The sequence below is a fragment of the Mobula birostris genome, chromosome 13 (genome assembly GCF_030028105.1).
Source record: "Mobula birostris isolate sMobBir1 chromosome 13, sMobBir1.hap1, whole genome shotgun sequence".
Taxonomy (NCBI): Eukaryota; Metazoa; Chordata; class Chondrichthyes; order Myliobatiformes; family Myliobatidae; genus Mobula; species Mobula birostris.
This window is the reverse complement of record NC_092382.1, coordinates 18,333,345-18,359,558: the sequence shown is the minus strand read 5'-3', so window position 1 is coordinate 18,359,558 and position 26,214 is coordinate 18,333,345. Positions and strand designations below refer to the sequence as shown.

The following is a 26,214-nucleotide window of genomic DNA, read 5'->3' as shown; positions in this document are numbered from 1 at the left end:
CCAGAGTTCCGGCATCAGGCACAATAACAAACTCTCTGCTTCCCTCTCGGTATCAAAATGGATCATTCCTCCCCTTCCTCAGTCTGTGACTTGGCTCAGTTTGTCTGTTTCCTTCGCATTCTGAGCATGCGCCACACACCCACTAAGATCACATTTTATTTACACGGCTGCGACTAGAAACTTTCTGATTATTATGTCCCTCCTGGCATCTGACGGTGGTAAACTCAGAGTCAGCAATGGTATTGACCTTCAGGAGTAGGTGATTAGGCTTTTTCGTTGGCGATCGATAAACTGCCGGTTGTGTGTGGTCGGATGAGTGGGTCGTTTTCAGACCGGAAGGAGGTAGCGTTTAGAGTGCCCCAGAAATCAGTCCCTGACCACAGTTCTTCACAGTTTAATGGCCTGGCGGAGGCAGCGAGATGTGAGATGTCCCAGTCTGCTGGTGACGCAGAAAGAGCGGAGTTGGGGGAGGGGAGGCTATTCCCATACTCTTTCGTAGCTTTGCAATCTGTACACAGTGCACTGTGGGGCTGCAGTGGCGGGTTCCATTGCTGGGATCAGTGCACGGTCACTGTGGGCTATGAGGATTTTGTGAATAAAGTGCCATTCTCCAATTCAGAATCTCAAGCCGGGGAGCAAGCCTATCATTTGTATATTAAAGTTGTATTTAGGGCATTGTGATAACCAGATACTATAGCCCTCCACGACCTCTCTATCCAGTCCTTTCAATATTCGACTTCATTCGTACATTTGGCCAGCGGGCCATCAATACTGTCATCCGATGCATTGACATAGAACTCGCTAATACAATAGTAAATTTTTCTCAGCTACAACCCTACGGCTTTAAGCAAACAATGTTACTTTACTTGCTTGCTAATTATATTTTCTGATAATGTGTGAGTGCAAACTTGCAATACTTTGTCATATTATTAAATTAAGTATTATATGTTTTATTGTACCAGTTATACACTGAAATGCACTGATAGGCTATGGTCTTGTTAATGTCAAAACTACCACTGTATTTCTCTTTAGCTCTGCAATTCATGTATTTCTTTCATCTTGGTTTAGTGCTTGATATTATAAGAAGCCCTAGTCATTCATATATATATATAGATATAAAATACACACACACACATATATGTATATTAGATTAGATTTGATTAGATTATGAGAACACGCAGTCCTCTTTTATTGTCATTTAGTAATGCATGCATGAAAAAATGGTACAATGTTTTTTTCCGGAATGATATCACGGAAACACATGACAAACCGATTTAGAAACTAACAAAAACCACATAATTATAACATATAGTTACAACAGTGCAAAGCAATATCGTAATTTGATGAAGAACAGACCATGACACGGTAAAATTCTCAAAGTCTCTCGAAAGTCCCATCATCTCACTCAGACGCTGAACCTCCAGCGCTGCCAACTTGCCGATGCAGCATCCTGGAAGCATCCGACCACAGTCCGACTACAAGTCCATCCGAAAACTCCAAGCCTCCGACCAGCTCTCCGACTCCGAGCACCGAGCACCATCTCTGCCGAGTGTTCCGACCTTGGCTCCGGCAACAGGCAATAGGCAAAGCCAAGGATTTGGGGCCTTCCCCTCCGGAGATTCTCCATTGCACAGTAGCAGCGGCAGCGAAGCGGACATTTCAGAAGTTACTCCAGGTGCTCCTCTGTGCTTCTCACGGCTGTCTCCATCAAATCCGGATTGTGCACGGCAGCCTAGTTACACACACGATATTCATTCCGAACGGCCGCGCGCACTGCGTCGAGTCGCCATCCTCTCCTCCTTCCTGTATATGCATATCTGTATATATGTGTGTGTGTATACATACGTACACACACACATATATAAATAATGTCACACATATATAATATATATATATAATGTCACACCCAATTTTTATACCTTCTCATTACATGAATGGGGCAAAGAAGTTGCCCAGTACACGAAATGAGCAGGTACACAAATTGGGTGTGACATACGAGAGGTGATTGGTCAGTTCGTGTCCTTAGGTGGAAGGAGTCAATTTTAGAAAAGCTAGCAAATTTTCAATATCTGAAACAGAAATACCAAAAAAAATTATTAACGTCGAACTTTCTGCATAATCACTCAAAGAGTGGAACTGCACGAACATATAACGAGAGCTGTATAACTCGCCATCTAACTTAGGCCACAAACTTATCAATCACCCTTCGTACAGCTCCGGCACTTAAATAATTGGCACTGCACCCCTGCTACAGCTGTCCGGCAGAGCTCGGGCCTGGCCCTTTCCCACTGTATAGGCCTCCGATTTGCTTAAACCCAGGATCAGGCCCAACTCACTGCTGCCCGTATTGGAGGAACACCGGCAAAGCGCCTGCGTTTAGCAGGAGGTTCGCCGCTGCACCACCGGTGGCTGGAGTCGGGAGGGACAAAGGAGAGGCAAATCACAAACACGACAAAGTCTGCAGACACTGGAAATCCAAAGCAACAGAAACAAAATGCTGGCAGAACTCAGCAGGCCGGGCAGCAACTATCGAAAAGAGTCGACAGTCGACATTTCCAGTTGAACCCTCCTTCAGGACTGAGATGAAATGGAGGAAATATCTGAATAAAATCGGGGCAGGCGAGGAAATGTCTCGCTGGAAGGTGATAGGTGAAGCCAGGTAGGTGGGAAAGCTCATTTGCAGAAGAAAATAGAATCTAATAGGAGAGGAGAGTGGAGAATAGGAGAAAGGGATGGAGCAGTGGACCCAGAGAGAAGTGATCAGCAGGTGAGAGGGGGTGAAAAGTCAGAGAGGAAGAGAGGGAGTGGGAGGGAGGGGTGAGGGAGAGATTTGTTCACCGGAAGGAGAAATCGATATTCATACCATCAGGTTGAGGAGGGGGGTACCCAGACGGAATATAAGGTGCTGATCCTGGACCCTGAGGGTGGCTTCATCTTAGCACAGGAGGAGGCGATGGGTTGACACGTCGGAACGGGAATGGGAATGGGAATGGGAATGAAAATGTTTGAACATCGGAAGTCCCGCTCTGAGCGGATAGTTCAAAGCTTTACTTATTATCAAAGCAGGTATCCATAAATAACGCTGAGTTTTTTCTATTCTCCAGAGACCCACGAAACAAAGTAAGAACATGAAAGTCGTTCAGAGAGAAAAATCAAACTCCCACCCCACCCCCCGCATCAAAAAGAAATGCATCCCGATCATCAACCCCCAAAACCCACCCCTCCCGCACAAAAGGGAACAATAACATCGACCCCCCCTAATAAAAACAACCCCACCCCGCACAACTGCGGAGGATCTGGTGTCACCAGTGTCGAGGCGGCCGCATCGGGAGCAGCGGACACAACGGGCGACCCCGGAAGATTCACAGGTGAAGTGTCGCCTCACCTGGAAGGATGTTTGGACAACGGAGAGAGTTCGGCCGTCCGGCCCTTTCACTGTGACACCCCGAACTCCACATCAAATCCGTCCACACGAATCTGGGTGAACTTTAATGACCAATAAATATAATTCCTCTCAGTGATCAGCTGTCTGAGTGATCCCCTGACTCTGAGAGGAAGGGGTGTCTATGGTCCACATTGTCAGGGTGTTGAGTTTACCAGGAGACAGAGACTGCAGGGACGAGAGGTTTTCTGTTGACTAATACACTGTGTGTGGACCCCGCTGGCAATTCTGGTGTTGTGACCCGAATCGAGACAAACACCAGGCTGCCCACTCCACCAACAACACGGCACAGCCGGACACATAACAGGGGACTTTACATCTCACAACACTGGATTCAGTGATGAAACCCGTGATTAATGTTGTTGTCCCACCGAAATCATCAGAAACGTCCATTCAGGTGTTTCTAAATACGAGCGCTCCCCCACAGGTGACGTCACACAGGTGCACGCACGCGCCTGACGTCACACATGAGCTCCCCACACCGGGATCTGCCCTCACGTGCGCCGTGTCTTACGTCACCCGCGCGCTGGAGAGCTCGAGCTTTGTCGGTTTAACGGCTGGGCTACTAATCACGTGACTAGACCCTCCCCACCGCTGTCAACAGAGGATTCAGGAGCTACGCTATTCCCATAGGTGCGAAGCGATGTCAATCACTGGTTACAACCAATAGTAGAGGCGGACCAGCTGAGAGGGCGTTACCCCGCTGAATCAACCTGGCGTCCCTCTCTCCGTCAAAGCGGAACAAATCCCAAAGTAAATGTCCGCTTTCTGATTTATTTCCATTTCCCTCCGAGGGAACAAAATCTTTGACATCAGCTGTTGAGAAAATCACCTTTGTTCTGCCCCCATGTGAGATGAGGAGAGGTGAGGTACACCCCAGGTGCGGGACACGGGAAACTGGGTGAGAGTCGGGAAGGGGAATGAGGTGAAATGGCCATCGCAGAGTAATCTTGTGTCCGTCCCGCACAACAACAGGTGGACCCACTTTAGACACTGTCGGGGGGATCACTGACAGAGGAAAGTCAAAGGGGTGAGAGGGGACTAATATCCCAGTGGTGAGGCTCGCTAGTGCTAGTGTGGGGAGAGGGTGATGTGGTTCAAATAAGTTGTAGGGGGAATGGGAGCCAGAATGACAGAACAGATAGTGGGGAGGGTGAATTGACTTTATTACATACATCCTTCATACACATGAGGAGTAGAAATATTTACATTATGTCTCTGTCTAAATGTGCAATGTGTAATTTATAGTCATTTATAATAAATAGTTTGTACACAGGTCAGTCAATATAACATAGAAATGCAATTGTATCAGCATGAATTAATCAGTCTGACGGCCTGGTGGAAGATGATGTCCCGGAGCCTGTTGGTCCTTTTGCTGTGGTACCGTTTCCTGGATGGGAGCAGCAGGAACAGTTTGTGGTTTTGGTGAATTGGGTCTCCAATATCCTTTGGGCCCTTTTTACACACCTGTCTCTGTAAATGTCCTGAATAGTGGGAAGTTCACATCTACAGATGTGCTGGGCTGTCCGCACCACTCTCTGCAGGTTTCTGCGATTAAGGGAAGTACAGTTCCCATACCAGGCAGTGATGCAGCCGGTCAGGATGCTCTCAATTGTGTCCCTGTAGAAAGTTTTTAGGACTTTGGGCCCCATCCCCAATTTCTTCAACCGTCTGAGGTGAAAGAGCTGCTGTGCTTTTTTTTTTAAATTTCTTATGTGTTCTCCTGCATTTCTTATACTCCATAAGAACCTGCCTGCCTATCCCTGTTCTGCAGCTCCATTTTGTGCTTCCCCAGGGTCTCAATATCTCTTGAAAACCAAGGTTCCCTACAGTCTCTATCTTTACCTTTTATTCTGACAAACACACACCCGCTTTGTACTTTGAAAACTTCACTTTGAAGGCCTCCCATTTACCAAGCACACCTTTTCCATAAAGCAGCCTGTCCCAGTCCACAGTTGCCAGATCCTATTATCTTAATTCCAGGTGTTGATCCGTGCCCTGAACACATCTGCCTTTCCTACACTGCTCCTTGTATTGAAATATACAAGATTGAGCATATTTACTGCACCATGCTCAACGTTTCTCATTCCTGAATTTGTCTGAGGACTGAACAACATGTCTCCATAACCCCTCCACTATCTGTTCTGTTATTCAGGCTCCCATTCCCCCTGCAACTTTAGTTTAACCCCCCCCTCTACCCCCACCTCCCACCATGCAGCTCCATCACCCCTTTGGCTTTCCTCCCCCAGATCAATAAAAAGGAGGTGCATACCAGGTACAGGCAGACAGGAACAAATGGGGTACTTATGAGATACAGGAAATTCAAGTGAACACTTATGAAAGAAATAAAAGAAGACATCAGGTTGCCTCAGCAGACAAGGTGAAGAAGAATGCTCATGGATTCTGCAGGTATGTTGAGTGTGAAAAGATTGCAAGGGAAAAATTAATACTCTGCAAGATCAGAATGGTAATCCATATGACGAGACAAAATAGATGTGGGAGATTTCTTGCTCAGGAGATGGACACAGAGTCTATAGAAGTGAGGCAAAGCAGCATCAACTTCATGGACCCTGTACAGATTACAGAGGTGGAGGTGTTTACTGTCTGAAGGCAAATTAGCGTGGATCAATCCCCAGGGCCTAACAAGTTGTTCCCTAGGACCCTGCGGCTGACAACTGCAGAAATTGTCGGGGCACAAGCACAGATATTTAAATCATCCTGAGTGACAGGTGAGATATTGGAGGATTGGAGAACAGCCAATGTTGTTCCAGTGTTCAAGGAAGGCTCTAAAAATAAAATAGGAAATTATACGTGGGTGAGCCTGACATCAGTAGTGGGAAAGTTATTGGAATGTGTGTGCCAGTAGAAAGTTCTTTGGATTTGGGGCCCCATTCCAAGCTTCTGGTGAAAGAGGTGCTGTTGTGCGTTTTTCACAACACAGCCGGTATGTACAGACCATGTGAGATCCTCGGTGATGTTTATGCTGAAGAACTTATAGCTGCTCACCCCCTCAAGCCCAGATCCACTGATGTCAATAGGGGTTAGCCTGTCTCCATTTCTCCTGTCGTCCACAATCAGCTCCTTTGTTTTTGTGACAATGAGGGAGAGTTTGTTTTCTTGACACCAGTCAGATGTTGTTCAGACCTCAGATAGAGTCAGCAATCAAATGGTTGAGTATGGTGCGATGAATGTTCTGAGCTGTGTATATCACAATGCAAGAAGCATCGTAGGAAAGCCAGATGAGCTCAGAAGAGGGAATTATGATATTGTAGCCATTATTGGGACTTGTTTGCCCCCTACAGTCCGAGGGATTTTGAGGAACAAGTTTGTGGAGAGATCGCAGACTATGTCAAGAAACAAAGGTTTATTCAGTAAGTGATTTTAACTTTCCATATATTGACTGGGACTCCCATACTGTAAAAGGACTAGATGGGGTTGAGTTTGTCAAATGTGCCCTTAATCAGTGTGTAGAATTCCTGACGTAGAAGTGTGCAATAAGCTGATGATCCAGGGCTGGTGACAGAATTTAGTGATCATAATGCTATGAGATTCAACGTAAATATGGAAAAAGAGTGGTCTGGACCATGGGTTGAGATTCTAACTTCAAGAGAAGTCAATTTTAATGGTTTCAGAAAAGATCTGACAGGTGTGGTTTAGGACAGGCGTTTTCTGGCAAAGGAGTACTTGGTAAGTGGGAGGCCTTCAGAAGTGAAATTTTGATGGTGCAGAGATTGTACGTGCCTGCCAAATAAAAGTTGAAAGGTAACTGGTGCAGGGAACCTTGGTTTTCAAGAGATACTGAGGCCCCAGGTATTTTGTTCCTCTAAATGTCTCAGACTGTTGGGTGCAACCAAGACTGTTAAATGACCACAATATCATAATTCCACCCCCGAGGTCATCCAACTTGTTTTAGTCGTTTTCTGTTGGTTTCTAAAAGCTTCCCAACAGTTTTTGCTCTTTTGTTTGCCCTCTCTTTGGATTTTATATTGGCTTTGGCTTCTCATTTCAGCCATGGTTGTTTCCTCCTGCCTTTCCAATGCTTCCTCTTCTTTGGGATGTGTTGATCACTCAGCTCCCGAATTGCTCCCAGAAGCTCCAGCCATTACTGCTTCATTGTCACTCCTACCTATTCCCTTCCAAACAAGTTTGACCAGCTTCTCTGTCATAGAAACATGGAGAAGTTCAGTACAGAAACAGGCTATTTGACCCATCTAGTCAACACTGAAAAAACATTTAATCTGTCTAATGAAACTACCTGCACCGGGACCATCGCCCTCCATACCCCCACCATCCAGGCTCCCATCCAAACTTCTTTTAAATGGTGAAACTGAGCTGATATTCACCACTTGTGCATTCCATACTCTCATGACCATTTCAGTAAAGAGCTTTTCCAAATGTTTCCGATAAATTTTATCCTTCCCCACTGACCCATGACCTCTGGTTGTTAACCCACCCAACCTCAGTGGAAAAAGCTGCTCTCATTTTCTCTATTTATACCCTCAAAATTTTGTATGCTTCTGCCAAATCCTCAAAGCAATGTATAATTTCTTGTTTATGTTTGGAGCCTTTTTTGGTGTATAAGATGATGAGAGCATTGATCATGTGGATAGCCAGAGGTTTATTCCCAGGGCTGAAATGGCTAACACGAGGGGGCATAGTTTTAAGGTGTTTGTTAATAGATACCGAGGGAATGTCAGGGGTAAGTTTTTTACACACAGAGTGGTGGGTGCGTGGAATGCACTGCCGGCTATTTGTGTGAGAGTGTTTCAGTTACTGTGGGGCCAAGAATCCATGCAGCTCAGTGGGAACAGGGAATAATACCAATGGAGAGAGTCAAACTGAGCCAGGTCACAGACTGGAGATGGCAGAAATACCCCATTCTTAGAGAGACAGGAAGAGCATCAGAGAATTTGATGGTCATTCCAGATACCAGCACTGTGCCCTGTTAGAAGATGATTTCTCTCTCCAACTTGTGTTGAACTTCACTGTAACAGTGTGATGCCAGATCACACGTTGACAATTCAAGTGACCTCATCTGAAAGGCTGTCCAACACAGTTTGATAGATTTTGTAAATCTTTTTTTTTACAGGTTAAAAATGACAAGGAATTTGTCTACTGGAATCTCGAACACAATACGCCAGTTTTGCTGTCTCTGTCCAGATATTTAAGAAGTGGAGCAAGGGATTCACTCGATCATCCTTCCTGCTCAGACTGTGGGGAGGGATTCTCTCGATCATCAGACTGACTGGCATTCCCGTCATTTTACACAGGGAGGAACCCATTCATCTGCTCATACAGTGGGAATGGATTCAGTCGGTCTTCTGAACTGAAGGTACATCAGCAAGTTCACACTGGACAAGGCCATTCACCTGTTGTGTGTGTGAGAAGGGATTCAGTCGGTCTTTCCACCTGTGGACACTCCATTCAGCTCACACTGGGCGGAGGCTGGTCATCTGCTGAATTTGTGGGGAAGAATTCACTCGATCATCTGACCTAATGGCTCACCAGTCAGTTCACACTGGGAAGTGGCCATTCATCTGCTCAGACTGTGGGAAGGGATTCACTTCGTCATCCCAACTGAAGGTACATCAGCGAATTCACACTGGAGAGAGGCCGTTCATCTGCTCAGACTGTGGGAAGGGATTCACTTGCTCATCCCCACTGAAGGTACATCAGCGAGTTCACACCGGGGAGAAGCCATTTGCCTGCTCGGACTGCGGGAAGGGGTTCATTTGCTCATCTAAACTGAAGTTACATCAACGAGTTCACACTGGAGAGAGGCCGTTCACCTGCTCAGGCTGTGGGAAGGGATTCACTTGCTCATCCGAACTGAAGGTACATCAGCGAGTTCACACCGGGGAGAGGCCATTCACCTGCTCAGACTGTGGGAAGGGATTCATTCGGTCATCTCACCTGCAATCACACCGGTCAGTTCACACTGGGGTGTGGCTATTCACCTGCTCAGTGTGTGGTAAGGGATTCACTCAGTCATCTCTGCTGCAGAGACACCAGCGAGTTCACCCTGGTTAGAGGCTGATCAGCTGCTCAGACTTTGGGAAGAGATTCTCTCAGCCAAATCAACCAAATTTGCATCATTGAGTTCACACTGGGGAGAGGCTGTTCACCTGCTGTGAATGTGGTAAAGGATTCATTCAGTTATCTATCCTTATGACACACTACCAGGTTCACACTGGGGAGAGGCTGTTCACCTGCTGTGAATGTGGTAAAGGATTCACTCAGTTATCTATCCTTATGACACACTACCAGGTTCACACTGGGGAGAGGCTGTTCACCTGCTGTGAATGCGGAAGCGATTCACTCAGTCATCTTGCCGAATGTAACTATCGCTTCAGCTAGCAGCTTAATATAGGGGGTGATAGCCCCCAGCCCAGTCAAGCTTAAGAAATCTCATTTGGGTGGATGCTGTGCGATGTCTCCCCTGTTACAAATCAGTACCCTGAAATAACAAACAGTACACAATATGTGATTAAACGATTGAGCTTTATAATTCTGACTTTGACTATAGGGTTCGTAAAGAAAACAAAAAAAAGAGCCCACTCTCTCTATTCACGTCTTCTCATCTCTCCCCAGCAAAAGACCACGAAAATCTCCCTTCCAGACTCACAAGAGAGAACATTTCTGTCATTGAATAGCCCCGCACTCCAAAACCCTGTTATCTCCAGTCATAACCTAAACATTTCTGCTACAGAGAAACCGTGATGTTACTATTGTGTCCACTCTTTTTCTGAAAGTTTATTTAAGTAATCTTGTAAATTGTCTGGCAGCCTGTTTCTTTTCTGTTTTCGATTTGTTTTGTCTGTGCTCCACCTGGTACTGTATTTCCTTGGTATTGTTTTATCTTCAATATATTTTGTCTTTGTAAAATTGAAAATTGTAAATAAAGTAATTTAAAAAAAAAGATTCCGGTGTGAGGTGCTCCACTGGTCAAGGCACATGTGCGTGGTGGGAATGGTTATATCTATTGAGGGAGTTGTTCCTGCTTGTTTATCCTGTAATATTATATCCGGATGGTTATTATGGATTGTCCTATCTGAAATAATGTATTGATTATCATATACTTTGTGAGATTCTGACTCTAAAACTGGATCAGGCTCGAATATATTTTGCCTTAATGAAGTGATGAAGGTCATTCATCAGTTTGTATTTTAAAGCAAGATTCTGGTGAATGATATTTGCCACTTGATTGTAATCAAATTGAGTTCAACTTCTGCAGGATCCTGGAATGTGTTGGATTGTGTCTGGTTTCTCTCGATATTCCCCGCATTTATTGCCTTGTTTGTTTGTATTGTACAACGTTTGCATGTAGTTTTGATTTTTTTCTTATTTTTCTTAACCACCTTGTCCTGTATTTCTGCAAGGAACCCCTCTGTTTCTGGGAAGAGGTCTCCAACTCCCAGTCAGATGCTCGATGCTTCCTTGTCAACATCTGGTCTGCTCAGATCGTTGGGATGTCTCCCATGGAGGGTCGTACTCATTCCACTGGTTAATATTTTCTTCCACAGTGATGATTTATTTTTCTGAGTTAGCCTCTCATTTAAGTTTCTGGTCTGCATTTCTTATCACAATTGCATATATACACACAGACTGTTGAGTCCGGTTCAGTTTTTGTGAAAATATATACTCCGAAGTTTTATCTGACTGTTGTGTGATTTTTTTTTCCAAGTGTGTTATTTCTCTTCCTCCATCTGTCCAAGGTAGTGTTAATCTAAGTGGGTTTGAGTGTAAATAGTCTTTTCTAAAGTTGTCATTTCAGTTCTTATTTATCTTTGTAAATTTTACTGATTGAAGTGGGACCAAGATATTTTCATTAAAAAAGTCAATGTCGGTATTGATGAAAGTGTTTATTGCCTTTGTTGTATTTGTGAACTATTGATCTCTGTTTGGCAGGTTTTTTTTTAAACCTTGAACTAAATTTTGTCAAAGGTTTTCCCCATTTTGCACTACTTTCTATTGTCTTTGCTTGTTGATATTCCAAATACGTGGGTATCAAGAGTTCCGATGAAGCATCTTGGCCCGAAATGTTGATTCCCATCCATAGATGCTGCCTGACATGCTGAGCTCCTCCAGCACTTTGTGTGTATTTCTCTAGATTTCTAGCATCTGCAGGTCCTCTTGTTTCCCAGATACTTATATGTTTCTTGAAAGAACAAGCCGGTAGTGGAGTTGTGTGGCTCTGTTGGTAAAATACTAAATAAGATCATTCGAAACAGGTGGCATAGGGTTGGAAGGTGTAGAATCTCTGTGGGCAGATTAAGGAACAGCAAATGTAAAAAAAAATCCCTGATGGGAATTGTATAGAGACCTCCAAACAGTAGTATGTTTTCCACAAATTACAATGGGAGATAGAAAATGCATGCCAAAAGGGCAATGTTACATGGGGGATTATCATGCAGGTGATTAGGAAAATGAGGATGGTATTGGTCTCAAGAGGAGGAATTCCTAGAATACCAACAAGATGCTTTTTTAGAGCAGCTCATCGTTGAGCCCTCTTGGGGATCAGCTATTCTGGATTGGGTGTTGTAATGAATTAATTAGGTCACTTAAGTTCAAAGAACCCTTCAGGGCAAGTAATCTCAATATGATAAAATTCATCCTGACATTAGAGAAGGAGAGGCTTGTTACGTACCCCGTGACGGGTTAAATGAACCAGCAGCAATAGAGCAGACCTGGAGTCTGTTTTTAATGTTAAAAACCACTATTTATTAGTAACTACTTAATATAGTAACTTAAACCAGGTAAATCAAAAGTTAGCAATGTTAAGTGTATATATGTAAATATAATTCCCAAACTCATTAAAGCTCGGGTGGCAAGAGTTAAAGTCTTACGATGGTAATGTAAGGAAGTTCAGTTCAATCCTCAGGTTAATTGATGAGAGATGTTTGTGTAACGTCTGTGCCCCAATTTACCCCCGTTCGTCTAGGGTGAACTGCTGTCACCCTGCCACTAGTGCAATACTTCGGTGTAAACACAGTGAAATGCCCCCTCCGCCCCCAGTGCACGCTCCCAACACAGTATCAGACAATACACCAGAGGCGAGTAAATAATTACAATATTTTGTTATTTCTTAGTGATGGGTTAGTAGAAACAGATAACCTAAAGGCACCAAAGCAGTAAGTTTATCAGTTTGTGCACATAATGTTTTAATACGTTAGAGCTCACACCTCCGGTTCCATCTACAACGACCCTCCGAGCCTTTGGCCACCGTCCGAACCGCCAACTTCCAGTATCCGCCACCCTGGAACCGCTGTCCGCTCCTCACACGTCCGTCCTCCTCGCTCGCATCCCGAAAAAGACAACAAACTCCCGCTGAGCTCACACATACAAGATAGCATAACAATTCTCCATTGATTAGTTCCACCCATATCGGCAGGAGGAGGAGAAGATGGCGGCGTGACGCAGCGCGCAGCGGCCACTCCAGTGGATGATATCTGTTACTTGTCAAGTAGGGTGCCGTGCACAATCCTGATTTGATGGAGACAGACGTGAGAGCACAGAGAAACTTCTGAAATGCCTTCTTCGCTGCCGCTGCTACTGTGTGATCCAGAATCTCCGGAGGAGAAGGCCCCAAGTCCTCGGCTTTGCCTGCTGCTTGGCAGCCGGGGCGGGTCGAAGTGCTCGGCAGAGGATGGTCGGAAGCTCGAAGTTTTCGGACGGACTCAGAGTCTGCTGTGGTCAGGTACGTCCATGCATCGGCAGTTGTCGGCGCCTGGAGGTTTACGGCAGGGAGAATTTCTCCTTTTTGCCGCCTGCTATCGGGACTATCGGGAGTTGATGGGAACTCTGAAATTTTTTTTTACCGTGCCCATGGTCTGCTCTTTATCAAATTATGGTATTGCTTTGCACTGCTGTAACTATATGTTATAACTATGTGGTCTTGTCAGTGTTAGTGTTTGGTTTGTCCTTTTTTCTGTGATATCACTCTGGAGGAACATTGTATCATTTCTTAATGCATGTATTTCTAAATGACAATAAATGAGGACTGAGTGTCCTCATAATCTAAATAATCTAACCCAAACATTTCAGCTACAGAAACCCATGACAGTATTAACATTACAGAGAAGCCATTTTGTTAGTCTCAACAGCTAACACCACAGTTAATGGTACTGAGAGCCCTACATTCTCCCCCCACCGAATTTAGTCATGTCCTCATGACGCTCAGATAATTTGCCAACCCTTCCTGCAAAACACAGAGCCCAACCCAAGTGCAGAGAGCAGTGACAAAACTCCCCGAAACAGTGGAGATCACACCCTGTTCCCTGGGCGCTATCAAGGCCAACCTATGTGGGGGGGTCCTTACTTCTCTGTGACCTCCTCTAACTCCTCCACCTCGGACATTACAGGAGACTCATGGAAACGATGAGGTGAACCCTCCTGCGAGTGGTCACCCAAACCCCTCTGCACCTCGGAACCCTCTATCTCTCACTCGGGCCCCACATCATCCTCTCCAACGCCCTGTGGTACCCCTGACGGCCCATCAGTAGCCCCTCTTACCCCGTCTAACCCAGTGGGGGAAGGGCCAGGAGCCTCCCCCTCAATCACGGGGGCCTCAGCGAACAGCCACATGCACCAGTTGTCCGAGTCATCATCCTCCTCTGAGCGGGCCTGTTTCTCCCGGTGTGGGCTCTTCCTCCATCCCACGTGGACGCAGAGTCCCAGTACTGGGTGTATCCGGCACCTGGGGCTCCCGTTCCACCTGTACATCTCACCCCAGGGGCGACAGATGATTCCGATGGAGAATCTTGACGGGCCCTTCCCATCCTCGGGCTGCACTTGGAAAACAGTAAATTGGGCAACTGACTCTCCACCAGATAGGGTGTGCCCGACCAGCGATCAGCCAACCTGTGCTTCCCAGGAAATCCCAAATTCCTTACGAGGACTCGGTCTGCCGGCAGGAGTTGGGAGAACTTCACTTTCTGGTCACACCTCTTCTTATTTCTCCGATTCTGCTTGGCAGCTGCCTCCCCAGCCAACTCATAAGCCTTTGCAGCTCCTTCTTCATATCAGACACATACTTCAAGTAAGGCTTCGGCGAAACTTCACCCGTGGCAGTCCTGAAACAGAGGTCAATGGTACTGAGAGCCCTACCTTTGTATCCCAAAGGTGAATGTCAAGAGAAGGCAATTACATTGTTTTCCTCGATGATAAACTGGATAAAAATAGCTGCATGTTTTATCTCCGTCATTCCCAGATCCACACACGAAGTATCTCCTACAGTGATCTTCACGGAATATCCTTTCGACACGTGGTTACCACAACACCACGCCCGAATTCAGCTACAGGTAATCCCAAAGTGGTGACCACAGGACACTCAACCAGAATCCACGTATGGATTATCACCAAAAGATAGCTGATCACAGGGGTAGCGTGTTCAGGGGGAACTAGCACCCAGGCAAGGGTAACACACACAGGTAGATTCCACAGGGTTGCCCCAGTCACACAACGTGAAAGCCACTTGTCCAGTTCCACGACATACGAAGTAACTCCAGCAGTGATTTGCCACAGGGGTACCGTCTTCCAGTGGGCTACCACGCCCAGGTAAGGGTAAAACAGAAGTGGTATTCACAAATGTGTTCCCTAACCAGAAAGACCCACTCCAGTGGATCAAACTATGTGACAATCACACATTCCTATTTGCTGGAATCAATAACCAAACCCACCCTTGTGGGCTGTTGGGAGAGTCCAAACAGTGACCCCTTGTCACTCGGTTCTTTGTTTCAAACCTTCCTCTCCCCTTCTCTGCAACGGCTTCCACCCACTGCCACTGTGTGTCTGCTTGTGAGAGTCACTTATCAATACCCTGGATCGATACTCAACCCAAATTTCAAACAAATCATTTGTTCCATATCCTAAGACCTTTGGTTCCGTATGTTCCTATGACAACATCCACAGATGGTCTCTCCTGGTCAAAATAACACTCCACTTTGTTTTGAGAAGTCTCCAAGCCCTGTCTCTCCAAACCACAAACTTGAAAAAAACCCTGTTGTTTATTTTCAAATTCCAAAACTCAATTTAACAGAATAACACCCACTTTCTCATCAAACCACTGTTCCCTCAGCAAGACCAAGGGTCCTGAAACCAATCCAGACTTCACAAAAGGACTGAATTCCCTTCCAACCAAATCAGACATTTCAGGTTTTAACTGAGCTTCAACACAACGCTCAGCATCCTGCGGATTTACAGCTGCTTCAACAACCTGAACCCAGGCAACTGGAACTGCCTCCTCTTCCAGGCTTTCATCACTAGTCCCAGCTTCCACTTCTAGTTTACCCTGGTCATCCCAGCTACCCTCTTGGAAGCTCTCACCCGAGGTAAACTTCACCTTGTGGGTCAAAACAAGCTCATCTGCTAATCCAGCAGACTCCTGCAAAGTGACAGCTTCCTTTTCATCTAGATACGTCTACTTTTCATCGGGGACGCACCTTTTAAATTCCTCAATCAAAACCAACTCTTTCAAGTTGTGAACATCCCCATTTACCCCATCGGAGGTACACCAACGACTGAAGTACACAGACTTCTCATTGGCAAATTCCACATACGTTTGGTTCCCAGATTTCCTCAAATCTCTAAACTTTAGTCTGTAAGCCTCCAGAACCAACTCATAAGGCTTGAGCACAGCCTCTTTCACTGAGTCATAATCAGCTGCCTCTTCAAGTGTTAGGGCAGAATACGCTTGCTGGGCTTTCCCCTGAATTACACTTTGTAACACAACAGCCCAGCTGTCTTTCAGCCACCTTCGATTCTGAGCCACTTTTTCAAACTGCAAGAAGGACTTATCAACTTCTGCTTCATCAAATGGAGGTACCAACTTAACTTCTCGACTGGCACTAAACCTCTCACCAAGATCTGGCACTGAACCTCCTTGCAGCCATCCCTGCACCTCGAACCACCTCTGTCTTTCTGCCTCTTCCCTCTGTTTGTCCGCTTCCTCAGCCTCAAACTTTTTAGTCGTAACTCATGCTGTCTTTGCTTATCCTCAGCCTCCCTCTTTGATTTTTCTATCTGGAGCTGAAGCTCAGTCTCAGAAGGTTTACTTTCAGCAAACATTTCCAACACATCTCCGTCAAACACTTCCTCAGATACATAATACTCCACTGTCACATCTCCGTCAAACACTTCCTTCGATACATAATACTCCGCTATTAATGTCTGTATCTGAGCCTTCCTCATTTTAGTGCTCACCTGAAGTTATAACTTCTGAGCAATTTCCAACAGCACAACCCTCTTTGCACCATCCAATGCTTCAGGGGTTTGCTTTGTCAGAAACCCATCAACCTCCATTGCTGCTGATCTTCCACTCAAACAAATCAAAGGGGATTTCCCCAATCAGATCGATCATTAATCAATCAATTATACCCCCAAACAATTTGTTCATATCCCGGATGCAGGCCCCAATTATGTTACATAAATGCAACGGTTCAAATGAACCAGCAGCAATAGAGAACATCTGGAGTCCGGTTTTGATATTAAAAACCACTGTTTATTAGTAACTACTTAATATGGTAACTTAAACCAGGTAAATCAAAAGTTAGCAGTTTTATGCATATACTTGTGTGTAAATACAATTCCCAAACTCGTTAAAGCTCAGGTGGCAAGAGTTAAAGTCTTACGATGGTAATCTGAGGAAGTTCAGTTTAATCCACGGAATTGGTGTGTGTGAGAGAGAGAGAGGTATTTGTGATCCAAGGTGAAAACCACACTAGGAGAAGAACGAGTAAACAGGTCCCATTGATCTTCCGTTATCAGGCTCCGAATCCACTCTCGAGTTATATGTCAATAAATACAGGTTCGTGTCAGTTAACAGAAAACCTCTCGTCCCTGCAGTCCTCGTCTCCCGGCAATCTAAACACCCCAACAGTGTAGGTACCCCTTCCTCTAAAGTGAGTGAATCATTCCGATAGCTGATCGCTGAGAGGAATTATATTTGTTGGTCGTTAAAGTTGGTCCAGATTTGGCTGGATGGAGTTAATGCAGAGTTCGGGGGTGCCACAGTGAAAGAACCGGACAGCCAAATCCTCTACGTTGTCCCTCTGACCTCCGGCCACTGGTGGCGCCGCGGGGACCTCCTGCGAATCACAGCACAGAGCCGACCCCAGCTGTTGCCGGCGGTTCTCCTGGCTGGGCGGCGATGAGGAAGGGTCTGATCTCGGGTTGGTGTAAATCGAGGGGCGGTTGCAGTGGGAAAGGGCCAAGACCGAGCCGGACAGCTGGACAGTCTGGGCCGGGAACGTAGGATCAGTTAGTTGTGGTTCCCCAGGCTGTGAGAGTGGATGTGGGTGACGTGGATCTGTTTACGTGTACGGGTGTGGGGTAAATGGTGGGAAAGTTGTGGGGCTACTGGCGGGGTGGAGGGAGGTTGGGGATGTGTAGGTTATCAGACACAGTGTGACCCGGGAGGAGTGGTCCAAGGGCAGATTAAGTTGGAAGCAAGGGAGGATCTGGTCTGTTGCATCAGAGAGCTTTCAGGAAGCAACAAATCTCTCTTTATGTTAATCACTGTCTAATCTTGCTGCTAACATTGTGTTTGTCACAGAGCCCAGAGTCTGGGAACAGCTAGATGGTAGGAAGCAGATGGTGATGATGGGAGGCTGTTTATTGGAGTCCAGGGCTGTGCCTCGTGGAGTTCCCCAGGGTTACACCCATTGCTACTTGTCATCTATGTCAATAATCTGGTTGAGAATGTACAGGGTATGGGGAGTGAGTTTGCAGCAAGTAATTTCAAACAATTACTTCTTTTTGCAAGATAGTAATATAAGCACCCCTCTTTCCCTCTCCACACTCAGAACTGACCAAAAGCTACTTCAGAAGATGCAAGTTCTTCAAATGAGCAAACACTGGGGGAATGTGAGTGAGTTTAAAGAGCTGGGATACTGACAGTACATTACCAGACCTGGAGTGATTGCAACTGGGTCTGACAGAGGCATAACTGCTATTTCTGGGCACATTCAGTCTCACCATAACTATTCCCTACCTTACTTTGTACAGATATGTAATGTCTAAAGGAACAGTGTTTGAGTAAATCAGACTCACCAAACTTGCTCCGGACTGAATCAATGGAAACCCTGAGTCTGAAGGGTTCTCTCCAGTTGGTGCTCTCAGTCCTCGGGCTGGTTCACTTGCTGCTGTTCCCTCATCTACAGTCGTGGTTTTCTTCCAGTTGTGAGCTTTTCTTCCAATAAATCTCTCACTGCAGGTCTAACTTCAAAATGAAAGATAATGAAGCACGTTAACAACACAAAGGAGAACAAAATATTTCTGCTCACAGAAATCTAAACATTGAAGACAAATTTAATGATCTCAGTGAACAAATCTGTAACTGCCCCTGACACGTCACAGAACCTGATAAGGGATAGGAAGGAGTCATCGTTCAGTCACGGTAAGATAAAAGGTGTAGGAACAGAATTAGGTGATTCGATCCATCGAGTCTGCTCCATCACTCAACCACGGCTGAGATTTATTCCAACACCATATTCCCGCCTTCCTCCTGTAACCCTGAAGCTACTTACCAATCATGAATATGATTCTTCTCACCTCAGTCCAATGCCATTTTTGAAATTGTGACTCTTGGTTCTTGAGACTCCAACAGAGAAACATCCTCTTCCTAAATATACCCAAATGACAGCCTCAGCCACCCTCTGTGGCAACAAATTCCACAGATCAGCCATCTTTTGGCTGAAGAAATTTTTTCTCATCTCAGTTTTAAAGGGAAGCGTGTTTATTCTGAGACTGTGCTGTCAGATCACTGACTCTCCGTCTAATGGAAACATCCTGTTTGAGTACTGTTGGGGGGGACAGCTTACCCGGGGGAAGTGACAGTGGCCGTGCCTCCGGCACAGAGTCTGGCCCTGTAGCTCAGAAGGGTACGGCAAGGAAGAGGAGGGCAGTTGTGATAGGGGACTCAATAGTAAGGGGGTCAGATAGGCGATTCTGTGGACGCAGTCCAGACACCCGGATGGTAGTTTGCCTCCCTGCTGCCAGGGTCCGGGATATTTCTGATCGTGTCCAAGATATCCTGAAGTGGGAGGGTGAGGAGCCAGAGGTCGTGGTACATATAGGTACCAATGACATAGGTAGGAAAAGGGATGAGGTCCTGAAAGGAGAATATAGGGAGCTAGGAAGGGAGTTGAGAAAAAGGACCGCAAAGGTAGTAATCTCGGGATTACTGCCTGTGCCACGCGACAGTGAGAGTAGGAATGCGATGAGGTGGAGGATAAATGCGTGGCTGAGGAATTGGAGCAGGGGGCAGGGATTCAAGTTTTTGGATCATTGGGACCTCTTTTGGCGCAGGCGTGACCTGTACAAAAAGGACGGGTTGCACTTGAATCCTAGGGGGACCAATATCCTGGCAGGGAGATTAGCGGGGGCTACTGAGGTGACTTTAAACTAGAATGGTTGGGGGGTGGGAATCAAATTAAAGAGGCTAGGCGTGAGTAGGTTAGTTCACAACGGGGGGATGGGAACCAGTGCAGAGAGACAGAGGGGTGTAAAGTGAGGGTAGAAGCAACAAGTACTAAGGAGAAAAGTAAAAGTGGCAGGCCGACAAATCCAGGGCAAGCATTAAAAAGGGCCTCTTTTCAGCATAATTGTATAAGGGCTAAGAGAGTTGTAAAAGAGCGCCTGAAGGCTTTGTGTGTCAATGCAAGGAGCATTCGTAATAAGGTGGATGAATTGAAAGTGCAGATTGTTATTAATGATTATGATATAGTTGGGATCACAGAGACATGGCTCCAGGGTGACCAGGGATGGGAGCTCAACGTTCAGGGATATTCGATATTCAGGAGGGATAGACATGAAGGAAGGGGAGGTGGGGTGGCGTTGCTGGTTAAAGAAGATATTTACGCAATAGAAAGGAAGGACATAAGCCGGGAAGATGTGGAATCGATATGGGTAGAGCTGCGTAACACTAAGGGGCAGAAGACGCTGGTGGGAGTTGTGTACAGGCCACCGAACAGTAGTAGTGAGGTCGGAGATGGTATTAAACAGGAAATTAGAAATGTGTGCAATAAAGGAACAGCAGTTATAATGGGTGACTTCAATCTACATGTAGATTGGGTGAACCAAATTGGTAAAGGTGCTGAGGAAGAGGATTTCTTGGAATGTATGCGGGATGGTTTTGTGAACCAACATGTCGAGGAACCAACTAGAGAGCAGGCTATTCTGGACTGGGTTTTGAGCAATGAGGAAGGGTTAATTAGCAATCTTGTCGTGAGAGGCCCCTTGGGTAAGAGTGACCATAATATGGTGGAATTCTTCATTAAGATGGAGAGTGAAATAGTTAATTCAGAAACAAAGGTTCTGAACTTAAAGAGGGGTAAATTTGAAGGTATGAGACGTGAATTAGCTAAGATAGACTGGCAAATGACACTTAAAGGATTGACAGTGGATATGCAATGGCAAGCATTTAAAGGTTGCATGGATGAACTACAACAATTGTTCATCCCAGTTTGGCAAAAGAATAAATCAAGGAAGGTAGTGCACCCGTGGCTGACAAGAGAAATTAGGGATAGTATCAATTCCAAGGAAGAAGCATACAAATTAGCCACAGAAAGTGGCTCACCTGAGGACTGGGAGAAATTCAGAGTTCAGCAGAGGAGGACAAGGGCTTAATTAGGAAGGGGAAAAAAGATTATGTGAGAAAACTGGCAGGGAACATAAAAGCGGACTGTAAAAGCTTTTATAGATATGTAAAAAGGAAAAGACTGGTAAAGACAAATGTAGGTCCCCTGCAGACAGAAACGGGTGAATTGATTATGGGGAGCAAGGACATGGCAGACCAATTGAATAATTACTTTGGTTCTGTCTTCACTAAGGAGGACATAAATAATCTTCCAGAAATAGTAGGGGACAGCGGGTCCAGTGAGATGGAGGAACTGAGCGAAATACATGTTAGTAGGGAAGTGGTATTGGTGTGGGTGGAGAATTGGTTAGCAGACAGGAAGCAAAGAGTGGGAATAAACGGGACCTTTTCAGGATGGCAGGCGGTGACTAGTGGGGTACCGCAAGGCTCAGTGCTGGGACCCTAGTTGTTTACAATATATATTAATGACTTGGATGAGGGAATTAAATGCAGCATCTCCAGGTTTGCGGATGACACGAAGCTGGGTGGCAGAGTTAGCTGTGAGGAGGATACAGGGTGACTTGGATAGGTTGGGTGAGTGGGCAAGTTCATGGCAGATGCAATTTAATGTGGATAAATGTGAAGTTATCCACTTTGGTGGCAAAAATAGGAAAACAGATTATTATCTGAATGGTGGCCGATTAGGAAAAGGGGAGGTGCAACGAGACCTGGGTGTCATTATAGTCATTGAAAGTGGGCATGCAGGTACAGCAGGCGGTGAAAAAGGCGAATGGTATGCTGGCATTTATAGTGAGAGAATTCGAGTACAGGAGCAGGGAGGTACTACTGCAGTTGTACAAGGCCTTGGTGAGACCATACCTGGAGTATTGTGTGCAGTTTTGGTCCCCTGATCTGAGGAAAGACATCCTTGCCATAGAGGGAGTACAAAGAAGGTTCACCAGATTGATTCCTGGGATGGCAGGACTTTCATATGAAGAGAGACTGGATGAACTGGGCTTGTACTCGTTGGAATTTAGAAGATTGAGGGGGGATCTGATTGAAACGTATAAGATCCTAAAGGGATTGGACAGGCTAGATGCAGGAAGATTATTCCCGATGTTGGGGAAGTCCAGAACGAGGGGCCACAGTTTGAGGATAAAGGGGAAGCCTTTTAGGACCGAGATTAGGAAAAACTTCTTCACACAGAGAGTGGTGAATCTGTGGAATTCTCTGCCACAGGAAACAGTTGAGGCCAGTTCATTGGCTATATTTAAGAGGGAGTTAGATATGGCCCTTGTGGCTACGGGGGTCAGGGGGTATGGAGGGAAGGCTGGGGCGGGGTTCTGAGTTGGATGATCAGCCATGATCATAATAAATGGCGGTGCAGGCTCGAAGGACTGAATGGACTACTCCTGCACCTATTTTCTATGTTTCTATGCTCTCCATGTCCACTGTATCCAGGCTTCTCAGCATTCAGTAGGTTTACTTAACCACCTCCCTTTTCACCACCCCATCTGAACTCCATTGAACACAGCCCCAGAACCATCAAATGCTCATCTTACATAAAGCTGATCATTCCTGAGATTATTCATGTGAACCTTGTTAGCAACAACTGCACTGAACACATTCCCAAGTACAACAGACAATCAGGAAATATAAACCATCCCAGAGTGAATGTAATAGAAAGAAACTGGAATCACCAGAGTCGCTCAACAGGAAAGGAACTGCTGTGGGGAGAGAAACAAATTTAACCATTCAGGTTCACAATCTTTTGTCAGAATGGGTTCAGAATTTAGTGCAGATCTCCAGCAACTTGAATTTCTTTTTGATTTCCACTGTCTGACAGACAGGTGACAGCGAGGAGGAATTTCCAAACACAGTTCGAACACTGAACCCCCCCAGGTCTATTTCTACTGGTGCAAACACAGAACAGCCCATTTAATCACAGCCTCTCCTTGTGAGGGATGGAATACAAACTCATTCTCTCCTCAGATTAACAGCATTGCTTCCAGAGGAACTCCAGAAACAAACATTTGATCCCAGACCAGAAATACTGGCTCAACACCTCACAAACCCGGGCAGCTTGATCCCCGGGTCCATTTTACTTGGATCTAAACAGGGGTGCAGTGCTGCCAGAGCTCACCGGGGCACCACTCCGGCACCTCGGTAAAAAAACGTCAAAATGAACAAGCGGGGAATTTAACAGCGGCCGCATATTAAATAGGGGGAATTTTACAGAGGCAGGGGTTGGGGATAGGTGGTGGTGATTGGTGGGGAAAATACCACTAACAACATTAGGATAGGATATTTGATCGTTTTTGGTGAAATCCTGGATCTGTGACTGTTTTTTATTTGGGTATTTGTGAAATTCGTCCTCGCTCGACCCATTGTTTTCCCAGCATGCCCTGCTGTAGCCTCCCTCCATTTCACAGATCCTCCGTCTCTCTCCAGCCGAGGGATGACTGGACACAAGTGTGAGCGTTTTTCCGCTCTTTCCAACGGATACCATTGGATTCCAGGAAGGAGCTGTATTAAGCAAGGAGTGAACATTGCAACTTAAAGTTAAAAGTCAAAAATAATGAAAGAAAAATTCAGTGCTCGCTTATCTTCACCCTGATTTTGATGAAATATTCAAGGTAATCATCCCAAATCCTCTTCTACACCTGGATAAAGTGAATTTATTTTTTTTAAGCCAAACGGGGAAAAAAAAACATTTCTAGGCTATAAGCTAGTTTTACATCATTTCAACTGTCATTAATAGCGGATCAACCCCCTGGCCGAGCTCCACCAACTACAGTTGATTGGAAAGAGGCTGTTTGTCTCTTTGTGTTGATAGGAAAAAGAGTAATTTACTGAGGCGAACGAGACAAAACGCATTTCCAAACCTCCCAAATGGCTGCTCTCCTCCCGTTAACATTTATCACTTCCAAAATATGATGTTTTCTATTTGTATAGTTGCGATAAAAATTTATGTAAAGATTCAAGCTTTAACTTTCTATATATTAAAAGACTAAACAGAATCTGTATAGGTCTAACAAGGTAATACCCGACGTGTGAGGATATTGTGAGTATCGACACTCACAGGTACACTTCCTGTCCAACCATTTCTGCGAGAGAAATAGTACGAGGCAGAGTTACCAACCTTCCACTTTTGATACTAATATTCAGCAATATTCGTGGCTTCAGCGACAGTTCATTAGACGTTCTTTTTTCATACTTGATTACTTGGTTCCAACTTAGGTATCTAAAATTGTAAAAAGCTTATCTGCTTTATTTTTATACCTGCTTAGGAACACTGCTAAGCGCTGTGGGCCCTGCTGTCTGCTCTGACTCAGTCGTATCAGTAAGGCTACATCTGTGGTGGTCCGTGGATTACTCACTAATACAAAAGTAAATTTTTCTCACCAACAACCCTGTGGCTTCTAAGCAAACAATGTTAACTTCTTTCTTCCGTAAACAAACTGAGGAGTGTAACAAGAATAACATACAAGTCATTGATAACAGTAAAACTAACAAAAGCTGTGTTTCGCCTGCATCTAATTCAAATTTTCTAACCGGCTCCAAAAGCAGTTCTGAAAGTAATGGTCCTTTGAAGTCAGGCTTGTATCCCTGTTCAGATGTTTGATAGGCTATAATCTTGTTAATGTCTTAACTGTCACTATATTTCTGTGTACATCAGTCACTGAAAGCAAGCATGCAAGTACAGCAGGCAGTGAAGAAAGCTAATGGCATGCTGGCCTTCATAACAAGGAGAATTGAGTATAAGAGCAAAGAGGTCCTTCTGCAGCTGTACAGGGCCCTGGTGAGACCACACCTGCAGTACTGTGTGCAGTTTTGGTCTCTAAATTTGAGGAAGGACATTCTTGCTATTGAGGGAGTGCAGCGTAGGTTCACAAGGTTAATTTCTGGGATGGTGGGACTGTCATATGTTGAAAGATTGGAGTGACTGGGCTTGTATACTCTGGAATTTAGAAGGCTGAGAGGGGATCTTATTGAAACATATAAGATTATTAAGGGATTGGACACACTGGAGGCAGGAAACATGTTCCCGCTGATGGGTGAGTCCAGAACCAGAGGCCACAGTTTAAGAATAAGGGGTAGGCCATTTAGAACGGAGTTGAGGAAAAACTTTTTCACCCAGAGAGTGGTGGATGTATGGAATGCTCTGCCCCAAAGGCTGTGGAGGCCAAGTCTCTGGATGCTTTCAAGAAAGAGATGGATAGAGCTCTTAAAGATAGCGGAATCAAAGGTTATGGGGTTAAGGCAGGAACTGGATACTGATTGTGGATGATCAGCCATGATCACAGTGAATGGCGGTGCTGGATCGAATGGCCTACTCCTGCATCTATTGTCTATTGAGCTGTGGAATTCATATATTTCTTTCATCTTGGTTTAGTGCTTGACATTATATGAAGCCCTATTCATTTATATATGCCACAGCCAATTTGTGTACCTGCTCATTACATGAATGGGGGAAGGAAGTTACCCAGTACATGAAATGAGCTGCTACACTAACTAGGTGTGAGATCGAGGTTCTTAGCCTAAGGTGGAAGGAGTCAATTTTGAAAACCAGTCAATTTTCAATTATCTGAAACAGAAATACCACAAAAGTTATTAACTTCAAACTTTCTGCATGATCACTCACAGAGCGGAACTACACGTACATGTAACGACAGCTGTAAACTTCAGGCCTTCTAACTTAGGCCACGAACTTATCAACCACCCCTCGTACAGCTCCGGCACCCAAAAAACTGGCACTGCACCCCTGCTCCAGCCGTCAGGCAGAGCTCGGGCCCGGGACTTTCCGAATTTAAGCGGCCCAGATTCACACAAACTCGGGGATGTTTCCACTCACCGCCGCCCCGAATCGGAGACCCACCAACGGCAGCTGCATTCGGCACCGCGCATGCGTTAGCAGGATGTTCGCGGCAGCGCCACCAGTGGCCGGAGGTCCATGCAGCGCCACCAGTGTCCGGAGGTCCGTGCAGCGCCACCAGTGGCCGGAGGTCCATGCAGCGCCGCCAGTGGCCGGAAGGCCGGAGCGATAACAGGGAGGTAAATCACGAACACGACAAAGTCTGCAGATCAAAGTTGCTGGTGAACGCAGCAGGCCAGGCGCATCTCTAGGAAGAGGTACAGTCAACGTTCCAGGCCGAGACCCTTCGTCAGGACGTCGACTTCCTAGAGATGCTGCCCG

General features: G+C 45.6%; 1 protein-coding gene and 1 long non-coding RNA gene across 3 annotated transcripts in view; both read right to left on the bottom strand.

The window, feature by feature from the left end:
* Nucleotides 1–26,214, bottom strand: part of LOC140207831 (uncharacterized) — a 139,248-nt gene that overhangs the window by 61,438 nt on the left and 51,596 nt on the right. The window lies entirely within an intron of this gene.
* LOC140208484 (uncharacterized) lies at nucleotides 1,190–25,934 on the bottom strand. Of its 2 annotated transcripts, none has more exons than XR_011888794.1 (3): nucleotides 25,873–25,934; nucleotides 18,491–18,659; nucleotides 1,190–2,069 (listed from the first exon to the last, which is right to left on the bottom strand). It is a non-coding gene; the product is annotated as an uncharacterized lncRNA (long non-coding RNA). The 2 variants fall into 2 exon arrangements; XR_011888795.1 differs by lacking the exon at nucleotides 1,190–2,069 and adding an exon at nucleotides 11,645–14,514.